This window comes from Dermacentor albipictus, chromosome 9 (genome assembly GCF_038994185.2).
Source record: "Dermacentor albipictus isolate Rhodes 1998 colony chromosome 9, USDA_Dalb.pri_finalv2, whole genome shotgun sequence".
Lineage (NCBI taxonomy): Eukaryota > Metazoa > Arthropoda > Arachnida > Ixodida > Ixodidae > Dermacentor > Dermacentor albipictus.
Window position 1 is genome coordinate 122087698 of NC_091829.1, and position 18612 is coordinate 122106309.

At 43.9% G+C, this 18612-nt stretch overlaps 1 protein-coding gene and 1 long non-coding RNA gene across 4 annotated transcripts in view; one reads left to right on the forward strand and one right to left on the reverse strand.

Moving 5' to 3' along the window:
* The window catches only part of LOC135912586 (uncharacterized), a 254346-nt gene that overhangs the window by 174552 nt on the left and 61182 nt on the right, over nt 1–18612 (forward strand). The window lies entirely within an intron of this gene.
* On the reverse strand, nt 6118–8909 carry LOC139050103 (uncharacterized). The gene is made up of 3 exons (XR_011508787.1): nt 8657–8909; nt 7037–7246; nt 6118–6215 (listed from the first exon to the last, which is right to left on the reverse strand). It is a non-coding gene; the product is annotated as an uncharacterized lncRNA (long non-coding RNA).

Here is an 18612-nt window from a genome sequence, read left to right on the forward strand (position 1 = left end):
AGGCACTGGAAGTGGTAAGGGAATACATCTACTTAGGGCAGGTAGTGACCACGGATCCGGATCATGAGACTGATATAACCAGAAGAATAAGAATGGGCTGGGGTGCGTTTGGCAGGCATTCTCAAATCATGAACAGCAGGTTGCCACTATCCCTCAAAAGGAAAGTGTATAACAGCTGTGTGTTACCAGTACTCACATATGGGGCAGAAACCTGGAGGCTTACGAAAAGGGTTCTGCTGAAATTGAGGACGACCCAACGAGCTATGGAAAGAAGAATGATCGGTGTAACGTTAAGGGATAAGAAAAGAGCAGATTGGGTGAGGCAACAAACGCGGGTAAATGACATCTTAGTTGAAATAAAGAAAAAGAAATGGACATGGGCCGGACATGTAATGAGGAGGGGAGATAACCGATGGTCATTAAGGGTTACGGACTGGGTTCCAAGGGAAGGGAAGCGTAGCAGGGAGCGGCAGAAAGTTAGGTGGGCGGATGACATTAAGACGTTTGCAGGGACAACATGGCCACAATTAGTACATGACCGGGGTAGTTGGACAAGTACGAGAGAGGCCTTTGCCCTGCAGTGGGCGTAACTAGGCTGATGATGATGATGATGATGATGATGATGATGAAACGTGTCGCCGGATAAAAACAGCAAGTACACGTGTCCATATATATATATATATATATATATATATATATATATATATATATATATATCAGTGAAGCATATAATCCCAGGATCCGGCACAGAAATAGTTTAAGCAATAGAAGCACATAGGGCAAATAACAGGACTTTACTAACGCTTCGGCCGCGGTCCAGCGTTCGTCTATGTGACCTTGATCACAAAGCCCGGACCGCGACCGAAACATCAAGAAATCGGTTCATTACGGCATCTACTTAACTGTGTATATATATATATATATGTATATATATATATATATATATATATATATATATATATATATATATATATATATATATATATACAGTGAAAGCTCGTTAATTCGAACTTCAATAATTCGAATTTATGGCTAATTCGAACTGTACGATTTGGTCCGGCCAAGCTCCACAGAAGTGTATGTATAAAAAAGTCCGTTAATTCGAACGCGAGAAGGTTCCCTCACGGATAATTCGAACTACGCTCGCCTGGCACACGGCCAGAGAAACGCGCCTACTGCCTACAAACAAGGCTGTATTGCCTCCGAAACGGAGAGAACGGCGCGCGAAGGCAAAATCGAAAAAAAAATTGGAGGACGCTTAAGCTTCGCCTTCAAGAGTGGGACGCGACAGCGTTCCCGTCGACCCGCCAAGGGGTATAAGACAATGCGCTACGGCACAGCAATCACTTACGATGCGCCCCGCATCGGACTTAGCGCCCACCTATCACGCGGTGAACGTCGAGCAACGCAGCGTTCGGCGCGACAACGAAACGTGCGCCTGAGCGAACGAAACGAACCAAAGAACTCGGTGTCTCGGAGGGGAAACGATCTACGCCACCCAAACGTCGTGATCGGCACGGGCAGAGAGATAGATAGTAATCTAAACCGGAAGCACGGCGAAGCGTCGTCAGGGGAGAGGGAGTCCCGCGACGCGCCTGGCAGCGGTCCCAATGCGCGCGCGGCGCGCCTCCTGTCGGGGCAGCGCCGTACATTGAGAGGAGGGGGTCTTCTGTGTTTGCCGCAAGATGGCTCTGCGTGTGCGGAAAGCGCAAAAGAAATGCAGCGGAAACGCACTTCGCAACTCGTGTAATTGTGACTTCTGTACGTTACATGTTCATAATTACCGATATACACCGCAGTATAACTTTCCACGGCTGGTTTCGAAGGCAACACCGCATTCACTAGAGGCGCGTTTGCACCGCTTGGAATCATCGAACTCGTGGCTGAGTGGTAGCGTCTCTGTCTCACACTCCGGAGACCCGGGTTCGATTCCCACCGGGCCAATCTTGGAAGTTGCTTTTTATTTATGAAGCGCCTGCCGTGATTTATCGCTCACGGTCAACGCCGCCGACGCCGACACCCGACGCCGACGACACCGGCTTTTCTGCGACACGAGCTCCTTAACGCTATCGCGTTAAAATCTAAACGACGCGGGGTCAGCCAGAAGGCAGCGGCAGCTGCCGCCTCTCCGTTCTACGTAACCTCCGAGACTTCGTGCCCGTTGCGAATCTCGGAGGCTTTGCAAATCTTGTACAGGTGCTAATGTTGTGCGGAGATGGCACGGGAAGCGCCATCGTAACACAGCGAATCAAGTACATCGCAGCTGCGCTTGCAATCAAGAACCAACGAATCAGGGCCTTCGCCACCTTCACATGTTCAGCGTCTTTGTCTCGGCAGTCTTCATCGGTTGTGCACGTCTGTTTTCAGCTTAGGAGGTATCGGCCATCGCGATTCATTGTGATGGTGTTAAGCCTCGGCTAACGTTCGTTTCGGTGGACATCGGTAGTGTGGCATAGTCGGACCCAGAGCTTCGACTTCAAGATGGCGTGTGCCCGCGGCACACGCCATCACTTTCTGACACGCCAAATTTCTGACATTACCTACTGCTTCGAAATCGCAGTGTACTGTTGCTCTCCTTCACTTTCGTTAGTTCGAACTTTCGTTAATTCGAACTGAAGCGGCTTCCCCTTGCGGATCGAATTAATGAGCTTTTACTGTATATATATATATATATATATATATATATATATCTATATATATATATACAGTGAAAGCTCGTTAATTCGAACTTCAATAATTCGAATTTATGGATAATTCGAACTGTACGATTTGGTCCGGCCAAGCTCCACAGAAGTCTATGTATAAAAAAGTCCGTTAATTCGAACGCGAGAAGGTTCCCTCACGGATAATTCGAACTACACTCGCCTGGCACACGGCCAGAGAAACGCGCCTACTGCCTACAGACAATTGAGGCTGTATTGCCTCCGAAACGGAGAGAACGGCGAGAGAAGCAAAATCGGAAAGAAATCTAACCTACGCGGGGTCAGTCAGAAGCCAGCGGCGGCTGCCGCCTCTCCGTTCTACGTAACCTCCGAGACTTCTTGCCCGTTGCGAATCTCGGAGGCTTTACAAATCTTGTACAGCTGCTAATGTTGTTCGGAGATGGCACGGCAAGCGCCAAAACACAGCGAATCAAGTACGTCGCAGCTGCGCTTGCAATCAAGAACCAACGAATCAGGGCCTTCGCCACCTTCACATGTTCAGCGTCTTTGTCTCGGCAGTCTTCATCGGTTGTGCACCTCTGCTTTCAGATTAGGAGGTATCGGCCATCGCGATTCATTGTGATGGTGTTAAGCCTCGGCTAACGTTCGTTTCGGTGGACATCGGTGGTGGGGCACAGTCGGACCCAGAGCTTCGACTTGAAGATGGCGTGTGCCCGCAGCAAACGCCATCACTTTCTGACATGCCCTACTGCTCCCAAATCCCAGTGTATTGTTGCTCTCCTTCAATTTCGTTAGTTCGAACTTTCGTTAATTCGAACTCAAGCGGCTTCCCCTTGCGCTTCGAATTAACGAGCTTTTACTGTATATATATATATATATATATATATATATATATATATATATATATATATATATATATATATATATATATATATATATATATATATATATATATATATATATATATATAGCCCCCAGAGAGTGAGTGAACACCAACAATGCTACGGCATTAAAACTGCAACACAAGACATCTCCCGCTCAATGTTGACGTGCATCCGATAAACAATGAACAAACTTAGTGACACATCGTATTGCCACCACACAAAGACCACATTTAAGGTGTCTTTGCTGCCGAGCTCCCAACTCCCGTGTCCTTTCGATACGCTGGGTCGTTCCGCGAGGTCGTCCCACAGTTCGCGCGTGGCGCTTCTGCAAATAAACATTCAGGGAAGTTTGTCTTCCATACTTTCCTCGATGTATGCAATCGTCGCGCCCTTGTTGATGTGTTGAACTCTTGGCTGAAGTTTGTTAGCATCACTTTAGCTTTCTGCGACGATACCTGTTGCAACGCAAATTTGACGGCCGAGCAATAGACTGTGGTCGCCATCGATGGCGTCTTCTACACCTGCGGGAGCTGCTTCGCTGCCGACGGAAATGACAATGCTGGTGCGACGCGGGATGCTGGCTTGGTCCTCGAGTACACTGAAGGCATGGTGACTACGGGCGTTCTCCGGCGGTATTGCTTCATCTTCGGGTAGCGTTATTAACTTTGACTTGAGGTCGATGATAGGGCCATGTTGGTTCAGGAAGGCCAGCCGGAAACGACGTTTCGTGAACACTGTTGGAGGTGAACGAAGGTGGCAGGGTAGGTCCTGTCATGAATGGTAATTCTTGCTGTGTAGATTCTAGCCAGTGTTATTAGGTGTCCCTCAGCTGTCTGAATTTGAGGGCTCTCCCATGCAGTCTTAACTTTCTTCGGCTGGACAGCAAAGGGTCCACTCGTGACGGACTAGTCGGCTCCGGTATCTACTAAGGCGGTGACTACGCGGCCATCGGGAAGCACGTCGAGATTGGTGTTATTTGTCTTGCGTTGCAGTTAGGTTTAGGTGTCGGATCACGGCTGCATCGTGTTGATCTGTGGCTGGAACGTCGCGCGGTCACGTCTTCTTTTGGCGGGTATTCCTTGCTTCTAGGCTGCTTCGGGGTGGCGGCGTCTCGTTGACATGTCGTCAAAATAGTCTTTTCGGCATCTTCGGCGGCGTCACAGGGTTTTCGTCAGTTCGACGAACACCGATCGCACCTCCATCGGATGCAGCTTTTAGTTTTCTGGATATGGGGCTGACGGACCGGCCCCGAGCAGGGCCAGTGATGGCGCTGCGGCGACAGGTAGCGACCTAGTGACGGCTCTGCTGAGTTGCGGCGAGGTAGACGGCAAATATCGAGAGGACGTTCACCTTGCTGCGAGCGTGAAGCCCTGACGTGGAACCCTCGTAGTCACATTTCGGATCATGGGCACCGGTGGTAGACGTGGCTCGTTTCTCCGCAGAGCGAGTACAGCGGACGATGGTCGGGGGCACTTCAAACGTCGGTCTTCATTGGAACGCTGCGCTGGACGACGGTCGGTCGTGCTTGCAGCGTTGAACGACGGAATTGCGGCGATGTGGGGCCCTGACACGTGCGCGCAAGGGGACCATGTTGGTAGGTGACAGCGGCGTATGTCACCACTCCTGGCTGGGGTTGCGGCGATTAGGGCTTCGCCTGAGCAACTCCAAGCGGTCGCTGTAAGTCCTCCTTGACAATGTCAGTGACCGAGGCCAGCTGAGGTTGCCTTGGGGGAACAAATACAGGAGCGCGTTGCCTTGTCTTTGTTCCTTCTTAGTGTGCTGTCACTGTTGGCGCTTCATCTTTTGAAAATTCAGTGAACTCACTAAGTTTTATGTTTTTCGTAAAGATAGGCAGGGTACTCGGGGCGGTGGCGTTCTTATCGCAATAAAAAAAAACGGCCACGGCCGAAAACCGAGAAGTTCCATGGCTTATTTTTCGTGCTAATCGGATACCCCTTACAAAAAATTTTAGTAACATTTTATAAACCGTCTTTAGACAAATGTTACTAGAACCTATCGACATTCTATAAAACGTCTTTAGACACCGTAACAACTTCCTAGTAACCTCCTGCCAACTATTGGCCACCGATATTGAATTGAAAGTATAGATATAAAATGTCGATAGAAGTCTTACCGACTGCTTATTATCTTATGTCGTTAGAAAGTGTCAACTATGAAGCGACTATTTATTGACCACCTTTATACATCCTAACTACTTGCTAGTAACATCCTGTCGACTATTCGCCACAGATAGTTGACAGGATATTACTAGATAGTCGTTAGGATGTATAAAGGTGGTTAATAAATAGTCGCTTCACAGTTTTTAGAAAGTACATAAAAATTTTATCCAGAGGTAATTACTTTTGCAATTATATATTGCAAAAGTAAGGTTTGATTATCTCTGAATAAAATTTTTATTTGCTTCCTAAAAACTGTGCAATGACTATTTATTAACCACCTTTATATATCCTAACGACTTGCTAGTAACATCCTGTCAACTATCTGTCTTTGGCGAATAGTGATTGCCAAGTGGCTAGGTGTGGCATGCAACAGAAGAAGACGGGTTTCCATTTGTGCTTGAACACATCCATTTAATATCCCCGGGCTAGTAAGGAGGACGAGTTCTCCAGCTGCCCTGGAAGTAGGCTGAAATGTTGCGTTGTGTAGTCTAGAAATGAGAAGAAAAAAGGCAATATATTAGTTTTGCTACAGTGACATGAGACAATAAGTGCCATGAGAAGTGCACAAGAGACAAGCTTTCAATCCTGTGAGCTATAAACATCTCCACCTGTTTTGTGCAAAGTCCTAAAAATGCATGAAATGACTGAATTCGTGCATTAAAGCTGGGAGCGTGATGGATGTGCATAACACCAACAGATGCACGACACATAAACTCTATCGTACCAATTGTCATCTACAAACAAAAGCTGTAAATCAACTTCAGTTTAATGAACTTCGATATTCGTATTGTGACTAGTACATGGAAGTTTTATGTGTGAATTATCTTAGGAAAGGCAAGGTGTCAGTCATAACTATGCTGCAGCTTTGCTTGGGCACAGGTACATAGAAGAGTTGATTTTTATGTTGCACTTAAGAAACACGAAATGATACAAGCAACATGTAAGCAGTTCAACAGGCATTACGGACGTTCTACAGCAAGATTACAAAATGCCTTTGTTGTGCAGGCAGACATTGTCAAAGTGAGCTTGTTACTAAACATGTTAGCTTTCCACAAGAGAGGATATTATATTATCAGTGCATTCACATGACCAGGGCCTCTATCACAAAAATACACATGCCAACAGTAATGACAATTTTCTAGTTATGGTGGCAAAGCTTGCATTATAATATGCTATTATAATCAGGTTAATAGCTATTTTAGCAGGAAAGAAAGGAGTGTACCCTAAGATAGCATTGATATTGCCATGAAAGGAGTTTTGTTGAAAACTGCACAAAGAATATTAAGATGCTTCTTTGTGACATACATACCTACTATGGTGTTGACCTTCTTGGAATCCAACGGATCCTTCTGTGGAAGGCATTTGACAGCCGCCCAAAGAAGGACCTCCCTTCAACGTCTTCTATTGAAAAAGGAGCTTTAAGGAGGCCCTCCGCGAAGTGAAAGCCTGAGTTGTTAGCATCCAGGCACAGCCTCTTCAGCAGGCCCTTTTCAACGTATACACCGTCACCGATGTCTACCTGTGAAAGAATACAACAACCAAAGATCCATTTTATACGCATTTGATCAAGGAATGGTTAGGAAGTAGGGTAAGGTTTGCAAAAACGGAAGTCGCTGCTTCTTGTTGATTCGGTTTAAAGAACAAAGCAGCCTTACGTATACCATACATGCATTGTACTGAGCTGTGTACTTTTACGTAAGACTAGAAAGTATTGGGAACTTCAATGCGAAAGAAAGACATGCATCTGCCTAGAACTAAGCAAATGTGTGCCACCCCTTGACACAGAGTGAGATCTGGTGCTGTTTTAGTGATTAGCAGACATTGAAAGCTTCAAGCCTCATCGAGTATAGGGCCAAGCTGTGCTCGATTAGTGGCGCACAAGTGCTCGAGAACTATCAAACAAGATGCAATTGTCTTCAAATACAATTCTGACTTCCCCTTGCAGGCATGCACTTTTAAATTTACTGACTGCACTTGGGTGTAAAGATTTTGTCTGACAGAGTGAATAAACAATATACGCAAGCAGCATTTTCATAGTTAGCGTAGTCTTTAATAGGTACTGATACCTTCAATTTAGAAAGCGCTGTATATTGGGCCTCATCAAACTAATTTCACAAAAGGTTTGCCAAGGTAGAAGCATAGAACTTTAGTCATTAGAAGACAGGTGAAAGTAGTTAATTATTGCAATTATTACTGAAAATAAATTTCAGACAGCTCATCCCAATGAGAAATGGATGCAAGCAGTTTGTACATGCCACATAAGCATTTAGATATCAAAAATAGGGATTAGAGAAAACCTTCCCTTAGAGGTTCATTATTACAAGCAGCCATGCCCTCGAGAAGACATAACTTTTTTTTCTGTAGGCAGAAAGAGGCTCGAGTATTTTATTGACACATATATGTGCCCATGCATATATGTCATCTCTGTTGTAAACCTTTTTTTCATGTACATGCAAGGTGTGTATATAACATCTCATTGTGCACAAAATTTGCGTAATAATTTAAAGACCGCGATTTTGTAGCGATGGTATTCCTTTGCGCTATTCGTTAGTAGGCTGACCGACGCCCCGGCCCGTGCTACGTACTGCAGCTGCCGGCCGTTAGCGGTGGGCGAGAAGAGTGATATAGAATCGAGGGGTAAGTATTGCTACAAAATCGCAGTCTTCAAATTATTACGCACTGCCGAACGAACACAAACTTTCAATGTGTTTTCATAATTGTGTGCCCATTCAGGCATAGCAATCAAGGCGGGTAGCAGAATGCAAGTACGCTGTAACATCAGAGGAAGCTTTCGCGAAATTGCTTGCTAAATGTGCACAGCAACATGGCTAACATACGATAGGAAAGCGCTTTGCTCTAGCTAGTTACACAACGCTCATTACGTAAATCATAAGCTTCAAGAATGCGCGCAAGCGCCAAACTTGCTTACCTTTCAAGACTTGGCAAACGCTCCTTCGTCTAACAGGTACAGAAGCACCGACGTTTCTCTGGCGCAAGCACTGTAGAACTGCCGATGAACTCCAGCTCCACAAAAGCACAACCTTCAACAGTCTTCCAAACACTACAATTCGAAGCCCCAGTACCAGACTTTTGACGAGAGCGCCGGCAGGCAGCTCGGCAGAACAAAGGCAGTTCGGACGGGAGCTGTACTAGGGCACTCACTGACGACAGTGGTGGATCGCTCGAAACACACGGCGAACTAATGGCGTTACACGAGTCCGGAGGGTTTGGGATGGTCACTGCACACAACAAGCAGCACGTTTTGTCTAGGCACTTTTAAAATTTACCTCAAATACCACCTTACTGCAGGGAGCACTAACGACAACCAACGTGGTGTGTCGACCAAACAAGTACTACAGTAGCGCCACTCTGCGGTTTTTTAGAAAAACGTATCTTAAATGAAAAAATTGCATGTTTTTTCCTAATAACATTTGATAGAGTCTTTTAATAAATTTATTTGGTCCAGAAGTGTGTACTTTGTACTTTGTGATACGAAGTCTAAGGAAATGTATATATAATAAAAACTAAGCGGATGTTGCCTTCAAGATTCGCAATTGCTTCAGGTGCATGCAGGTTGCAAAAGCATGGCCTTCGAGATCAGACTGTCACTCAAAGGAAGCCGTAGTAGGAGGCGGAGAGGCATTTAGGCCCCAATAATTGGGTTTACAGTGCCTAGGTAGGCTTCCTTATTTATAAAGTGTATACGGGGACTTCAGCCGAACCATGAGCGAGCTATACAGACGCACGCGGTACGATTCGGTGTCCGATCCGACGTGCGGCGCTGCATGTTACGGCATGAGCGGCGCGTAAGCTCCGCCCACATCCAACTCCCCAGCTTGAGTTGATATTCACGTCGAGAAACGCAATATAAACAACTCTGCACCACACTGCTTCGCTTTACGCGAAGGCTGTCGATAAAATTATGCCCCTGTGAGTGACAGAACACTTCACGACGGCGGGTTGTCCACTGACGGCTCCGCTAAAGCCAGCGATAGGGCCGGTAGGCATAGCTAGGCGGACGCTGCAGCCGACGGCGCTTGCGATCCAGTCCGAGCTCGTCGAAGAGTGCTTATTTTTGCCAAAACAATGAACACTGTACACTTAGGTCGGCCGTAATTAAATACAATTGGTTTACTCGACGCAGTCGTTGCGAAGGGCAAACGTGCAAGCGGCCTCGCTCAGACGGTCGGTGTGTGATGTCTGCTCGCGAAATGCCCTCGCGTCGCGGCTCCCGATCTCACCAGTAGCTTAGCGCTAGTGTACAAGGCGCTGGTTTGCGTAACAGGCACACGTTCGAGATATTTACTGAACTGGTAACTATTTCATGTCAGAAACAAACTGCAGCAGGCAAGGAAAAAGGATAACTGCGAGAAACCGGAAAGCCAGCACCGCCTCCGTGGAGGGAACGTCAGAGAACGTCACATGCCAGCCGCGCTGCCAATGGCTGCGGCCAGACGACGGTGCAGTTGTCGGACACGTCGAACGATGAAAATCTGCCCGGTTTGTCGCACGCCGGACATCCGATCCGGCGCTTCGGCACGGCAAAACACCTCGATTCGGGCTGCAGTTTCGGCGCGTCAGACGCCGGATCGGACACCAAATCGGACCGTGTGTCTCCCGCTTTAGTTGGCGAACACGAGCCGATCAGCGCGCCGTCTAGTGCGATGGTGCATGGCCTACGGGCTTCTTTGACACCTACTGAGCACAAATTCATGATCACCGCTCATATACACGCTTCCCATGGCACTAGCTGTCGTGTTTTCGAGAATACGTGCCCACATCTTGAATTGGTGAGACCATATTTTCTCTTAGCGTCCGGTATTAGAAGCATTTTTTTTCTATGAACATTCTACTATCATCTGTTACTAGGAAGTTGATTAAAAATTAGGAAAACAGTTACTGTGCAAAAAAAAACATTTTTTTTAATGCAGCCAGTCTTTGCATATTCATTTATAGTTCAGATGCTGTTATATGTTCATTTTTCACTAAATCATTTTTAACAACTTTGTAGTAACCAGTGTTACCAGAAAGTTGATTGCAAATTGTGGAAAGTTACACCTGTCCATGAAACAACACTGTCTTGCACCAGCTATGTTCACTGAATAATTATAACCTTATTGAATAATATTCATGCATGTTTTGTAACTTGGGTTATGTACTTTAAGAACATAATTATTTTTATTACCTTCCTATTGAATCGTGTTTTTAAAAAGTTAAAATAGTGTGTCTTAACTTTCTAGTAACTTTCTTTTTACATACTGAAGTTAGAAAAGAAGTAACCAACTTTCTTTTGACAAACGTTACTAAAAAGTAAAAGTCAATAGGATGTTACTAAAGTTGATAGGATGTTGATAAAAGTTCTAAAGAAAGTAAGGAAGCATTTTTGTATGGGACTACTGCTACTCGGTGTCTGCTATCATCCCCCAAACGCTAATCCTGACTTCTCCCGCGGACACCTTTAACCATGTAACAAATACATCCCCGAACGCTTGCATCTTCCTTCTTGGCAACTTCAATTACCCACACGTCAGCTGTTAAACTTATTCTAGCAAAGCTACGAGTAACACAGTGGCCAAACAGTTCTTAGATATTTCCTTAATTTTATCCTCTCCCAGATAACAAAAACAACGCAAGCCGCTCACGGCATTTCTAACATACTTGATATCATGCTGACCGGGGGCCCCGATTTTTATTAATCATATCATGAGAAGCCGACAAGAAAAACACACCAAGGAAAACATGGAGGAAATTACTGGTACTTAATAATTAAATACATAAATTATAAATAATGGCGATAAAAGTGGATGAAAAAGCAACTTGCCGCAGGTGGGCAACGGTTCCACGTGTTCGCATTACGGGTGCGGCGCTCTATTCAATTGAGCTACCGCGACGAGGTATCCCCATACACTTTCTTGGATATTTATGTGTTACTACTAGCACTCCCCATGAGAGTGTCAGCTAGCGCCACCACTCACAAACTTTGGCGGTAGATGTGGAACATCCTTTCTGCCGCAGGCGTCACGAGTACGTGATCTTTCTGAGTGAAGGCAACTGGTTAATAAACCCGCACATGCTACCTGAAGGCAGCAATGTTGCCGGATATGAGACCCTCGTTATGTAAGAGCGAGAAGAAAGGGGGTTAACCAAGGGGCCCGATTTTTATTAATCATTTCATGAGAAGCCAACAAACAAAGACACAAAGGAAAACCCCGCACAATTAGCAATAAACCCAATCAATTCTGGCAAGTAATCAATCTCCAGTCATTCTTTGGTAACGGAATTTAGAAAGATAGTAAAATTTCTCCTGAACCTTCACTGTGCAAAGCTGTTTAATAGCCCTTTATCACCTATTTTCACTGCCGAACCACATGTGCCTGTTGCTTTGCCTGTTCTAGCCATGCCTCCAATGCCAGATTTTATTTTTTCTACACGTGAAATATCCGCACTGATTAATAAACAGAAATTATGCTCATCAGCCGGTGCTGACGAAATCACCTCAAAGCTTTTAAGAAAAATAATCTGTGGATCGTAAGTACTGCGGAAATGTATGTGCGCGGTGCTTTATATGCTGTTTTATTTGATTGGCGATAATTAGCTAACTATATAATTAGCTATGTTGGCGGCGAATGTGTCATTTCTCCAGTGTTTAGTCCAATGCGAGAACGCAACGAAACGTGGTACAGACCGCGGCTGCCACAATGTGATGTGCGATGTCAGGCAATGACAAAGCTCAACCCTCTCACGGGTTATGAACAATGACGCTCAACAACATCTCACGCAAGAGCGTCTCCCTGTGTGTTCTGTGGATTACGCAGACAAACCGCAGTGGTGCACGCAAGGTAACGTTTATCATCAACTCACCGTTCTGGCATTGGACTAAACGCTGGAAAAATGACACATTAAAAGAAATAAAATGAAATTACATTAAATGAAAAAAAGTACTTGAAAGTGCTATTATTCTCTTTTTTGGAGACATTAATTTTCCCGACATTAACTGGCACAGTGACACAGCTTTACTAACAAATCAAACTGAAGCGAGCGACTTTATGGAAGTGTGTTTAAATTACAGTTTAACACAGCTAGTACTGGAGCCAGCCCGTGTGTCGGGGACATCTGCCAATATTTTAGATCTTATACTAACCAGTCATCCTAAAAGCTTAACATCCCTGACATATCTTCGTGAGATTAGTGATCACAAAGTTATTCATGTTGCTTCACTTTCGCTCCCCCACCACGCGACATGCACGAGAAGACAATTCGTTTATGTGACAAAGGTAACTATGAGGCTCTAAATACTGAATTAAACGCATTCCTTTCTATCTTTGCAGATGAATTTAATAACCATTCGATTCATGACAACTAGCTGTTGCTTAAAAACAAACTATGTGAACTAAAGAATCAATTTATTCCCAGGATAACCATTCGATCCAATCGACAAAAACCACGGTTTTCGAAATGCTTAAAACAACTACAAAATAAAAAAGCGCCTTTATCGCCACGCTAAAGTTAAGGCAAGCTCAATTGCGTGGGAGAAATATTACGCTGCCGAAGCTGCGTACTTAATCGAAATTCGCGATGCCAAGCGGATCTTTTATCACAAGACCTTCCAAACATTTTACTTTCTAATCCAAGAAAATTCTGGCAGGTGAAAAACCCCAAAGAAGTGCGTATCAATAATCTTACTAACAAGCTGGGTGAATCAGTGACAGATTTAACCTGCGCTAATATGTTCAACAACGCGTTTTTTTCAGTCTTCACTAAAGAAATGGACACACTTCCAACCCCGCCAACCACAAATATACAATGAAACATGTCAGCCGTCACATTCACAGTGCGTGGGCTTTTATCTGTGATAGAAAATAATAAGTTGTCTTCATCATCAGGCATCGATGACATTAACTCTAAACTACTAAAAAACACGATACACATTTCTGCAGAGTTTCTATATTTATTATTTTCACAGTCACTTTCCACAGGCACCACGCCAGACGAGTGGAAGATCGGGAAGGTTACTCCAGTCTACAAATCGTGCAACAAAAATTCTCTTCTAAATTACCGCCCCATCTCATTGACAAGTGTTCCCTGCAAGATCATGGAGCACGCAATCAGCTCTCATATTATGAACTTTCTAGACGCTAATAACTTCTTTCATCCTTCACAGCACGGGTTCCGCAGGGGCCGTTCTTGCGAGAGCCAGCTTGCACTATTTCTTCATGATGTTCATGTTAATCTTTGCCGTAACAAACAGACGCCATATTTTTGGATTACGCGAAAGCGTTTGACAAAATCGCTCATCAACGCCTCTTACTAAAACTTTCTTGTTTGCATTTGCATCCTGATATCCTAAAATGGCTTGAGCAATTTTTAACGAACCGCTCACAGTATGTCTCATTTAATAATCACGTTTCAAACATTACACTCGTCACAACAATCGTACCACAGGGGTCCATCCTTGGCCCCCTTCTTTTTTTAATTTACATTAACGACTTACCCTGGCATGTGTCCTGCCATATCCGTATGTTTGCCGATGACTGCATTATTTACTGCGCATTCAATACTATCACTGACCAAATAACTCTTCAATCCGACCTTAACCGGGTAAAAGAAGGGCGTGATGTTTGGCTGATGACACTCAACTCTAATAAATGCAAACTTGTCTCGTTTACCCGTCGTCATCACCCTCTTCGCTTTTGTTATCGGATTGGTGACGTCACCGTGGAATCAGTGGAATCCTACAAATACCTAGGTATCACCTTGACTAATGATCTAACTTGGAATGCGCATGTTACTAATGGTATTTCATCGGCTAACAACACATTGGGATTTGTAAGACGTCGCCTTCTCCTCGGTCCATTGCATGCAAAAGTATTAGCGTATAGATCATTGGTAAAAACGAAACTCGAATACGCATCTGCCATCTGGGATCCGCATCAAGCATATCTTGCCAGTGCCCTCGAGGCAGTTCAAAATCGCGCTACCAGGTATATTCATTCCAGATACTCTTACAACGTCATCATATCATCTTTAAAAAAAGAATCTTCCTTATCGCTTCTATGCCTTCGTCACCGCATTGCCACCCTTTCCCTCTTCTACAGGTTCTACTATTCGACGCTCAATCGACCACCATACATTGTTCGCCGCATTGGCCATCCCCAGCAGTTATCACAACCACATTCACGCACAAATACATTTTCAGCCTCATTTTTCTACCGAGCATCTAAAGACTGGAATGGCCTTCCTCATCAAATCGAAGCCACCTGCTCTTCACAATTTTTTCAAGATATAACAGCTTTTTATTTCCAGAATTGAATGCAATATAGCACTTCTTTGTATATGTTGTATTCCCACCCCTTATGTAATACCCCTACTACGGGGTCTTTAAGGAAATAAAATGAAATGAAATTCTATTAACTAAATCTTTAAATGGGAGCCGACTTCCAGATGACTGGGTAACTGTCAGTCAAGCCCCTTCAAAGACTGGAAGCAGACATTATGTCACTAATTATCGCCTAATCTCTTTCATTTCCACTTCATGTAAAATTATTTAACATATAGTAGATAAACATATTTCGGAATTCATAGATAAGTATAACATTTGTCAAGTTCTCAACATGGATTCAAGAAAGGGTTTTCTACTTGCACTGAATTAGTAACTACCGTACATGATTTCCCTCAAGCTATAAATTCCTCAAAAAATATTGATGCAATTTGTATGGATTTAGTTATAGCTCTTGATGAAGGCTCTCTCAATAAACTACTTTTTAAACTAGATATAATGTTTAAAAACACTCAGGTACTAAACTGCATTTGTGCTTATCTCTCAAATCGAAAACAGTATGTTTCCTTTAACGATCAGTGTTCTCACACAGCATCAGTCGACTGTGGTGTCCCTCTGCGCTCCGTGTTCGGGCCCCTTTTGTTTCTTTTATTTATAGATTACATAACGCTAGACATACCAGTAAAAGTTAAGTTACATGCAGATGACTCCATCCTTTACTCCTAAATTGAAAGCCAGCAAGAACCGATTCATTTGAACTAAGCAATTCAAAGGGTTGTTCGTTGATGTGATAAATGGCAAATGTCTACTAATTTTGAAAACACCATTTTCATGAAAATTTCTCATAGACGTAGGCCTCTTCATTACACATTATCAGCTTGTAACGTCTTTCTGTCGAAAGTGGAGCACTATTAGTATCTTGGTCTTTGGATTTCACATGACCTTAGCTGGACGAAACACATAAATGCCGTAATTAGCTCATCTAACTATAAATTCTTTTTTTGCTAAGGGGAGCTCTTAAACCTTCTACTCCCGCTGTTCACCTTATTGCGTTTGAATTGTTCAGCCAACTTTAGATTACGCATATATAATTTGGTAACCGTACACTCAGAAACATGTTAACCACATTGAAAAAAATTGCAAAAGAGAGCGGTGAGGTTTGCACGTCCTTCAATCACATCATTAGATACCTTAAGCGTGTGCGCTATTCCGGCAAACGGGGGTGGTTTGTGCGGATTGCCGGATGTGCGGGGACATAAACGTGAGCGGCCAGAGCGGTGTAGGCGCCTGGCGGCGTATAGTTCAACCAGAAAAACACAGAGCTAAAATTGCAGTAACCCACTATATCTTGCTTCGCTGCTGGAGCAAATTTTCGGCAGCGGCGTAATTGTCAACACGATTACGCTGCTGTCGACAATTTACGCGAGGAGCTAAGCAGAATATAGTAATTGGCTATGTGTTTTTGTGGTCGAGCTTTTCACCACCAGCTGGAGCCACCAATCTGGCCGCTCACGTTGACGCCCCTGTTCACCAGCAAACCACCCGCGCTTCCCGGAATACAGGATGCACTAAAATTCTCTATTATTAGCAAAAGTCAACCTCTTAACGTTAACGACAAGAAATCGTGTTTTGAGATTTCTATTTTCGTCTCAGTTAGGTAAAGGTTATTATAAGGTAGACACGTCGCTGATACTTTGTTTCTACAGGATATGCCACGAAGCAGAGACACGCCTTGACCATAACTCCTTTTTCCACTCAAAATACCACGTTTAATTATTCGTTGTTTCTTAGGAAAATAACTGAATGGAATCAACTTACTAATGAAGTCGTTTCACAACCGTCCTTAAACCTTTTTTGCTGTAGACCTACAGCAGTCATTTGTCTCGTATGTCGCGCTAAGGTTTTTACATGTCTTGTGCTTGGTTCCGATACAGCATAGTGTTTACATTGCCAAATTATGTATTTCCTTTCCGTGAATTTCTAATATTGTTAGTTCCCTGCCAATTTGCAAACCCCAACAAATGTAACTCCACTCTGCTGAAACCCCAATTCGGGCTTGTAGTATATATCAATAATATAAATAAATAAATAAGAAAGCTTCACTTTAAAACTAGAAGCATATCTCTGCACGGTATTTAACCTTGCTGTTTTCCAAATCACTATCATCAGGCACCCTCCCAAACGTGTGGACAAATATTACGGATGCTTCATTCTACAAACCAGGTAACCGTAATTCACCCTTAAAAAGTCGTCTCATATCCAGAACTAGTGTGCTTTGAAAAATCATGAAACACGCCATATACTCAATCGTAATGAATTTCCTAGACACTAATAATCTTTCCTTCCGTCGGAACACGTCTTCCGTAAGAACTGTCGTGTGACATTCAAGTAGCTACATTTATGCATAACCTACACTCAAATTTCGATACCAATACTAACCGATATCACTTTCTTTATTCTACGAAATCGTTTGATAGCGTAGCACATCAAAGCTTATTATTCAAACTTGCTCACGTGAACTCCTTCCGTGAACTTCTTAATATCTTCCATTAACATAGGGCGTCCCCCAAGGTTCAGTTTTAAGTGCCTTCCTGCTGCTAACTCACATTAGTGATCTTCCATTGCATGTTTCCTCCCACGTTGGTATGTTTGCTGACGACTGACCACACTTGCCTGCAGAATAACCTGAACAACGATGCAGGTAGGAGGGATCACTGGTTAATGGTTCTGAAAGCAGCCATAATCGGTATCACAATCCTTACACCATTAATGACATCCCTATTAATGACATCCCTATGTACCCTGTAGACTCAATTAAGTACCTAGGCATTACAACAACGCATGACTTAAGCAGCTTTTTCACTGGTGACTCGCGTCACATCATCTGCTAACAAAACGTTGGAATTTCTGAAACGCAACCTCATTAACGCTCCTGAACAGGTAAAATTACTGGCATACAAATCACTGGTTAGACAAAAACGGGAGAGGCTGCTAAGACTCTCTGGATCCGGACAGGCCGCCAATGGAAACTGACCCTGTCAACCTTTTATACCCGAACTCTGTTGATTGAGGCTAGCATAACAGGACACTTTGAGGAAATATGAGACACTGTTTGGGATATCATCGGCCTTAGTGAGTTTAGAAGAACTGGTGAGGCTTATACAGTGCTGACTAACTGCCATGTCTTCTGCTACGCAGATCTCCTAGATAGGAATCAACATAATCCATAAAGACATAGCGGCCCACATTGACGAATTCTACAGCATTGGTTAGAGGGCAGCTGTAGTCGTAAACAAACCTAATAAGAGGTATAGATTAAAGGTAGTGAAAGCCTACGCTCCACATTCGCTCACGATGATCATAAAGTAAATCAGTTTTACGAAGATGTTGAATAGGCGATGAGAAAAGTACCAACTCAGTATACTGTATTAATGGGCAACTTCAATGCAAATGTGTGGAAAAAGCAGGCTAGTGAACGAGCAATTGGGGACAACGGCGTCGATTCTAGGAATGCTAGAGGAGAGATGCTGGTAATTCGCAGAAAGGAATAAGCTGCGAATATCGAGCACCTTCAGAAAGCGTAGCAAAGAAAAGTGGACCTAAAAACG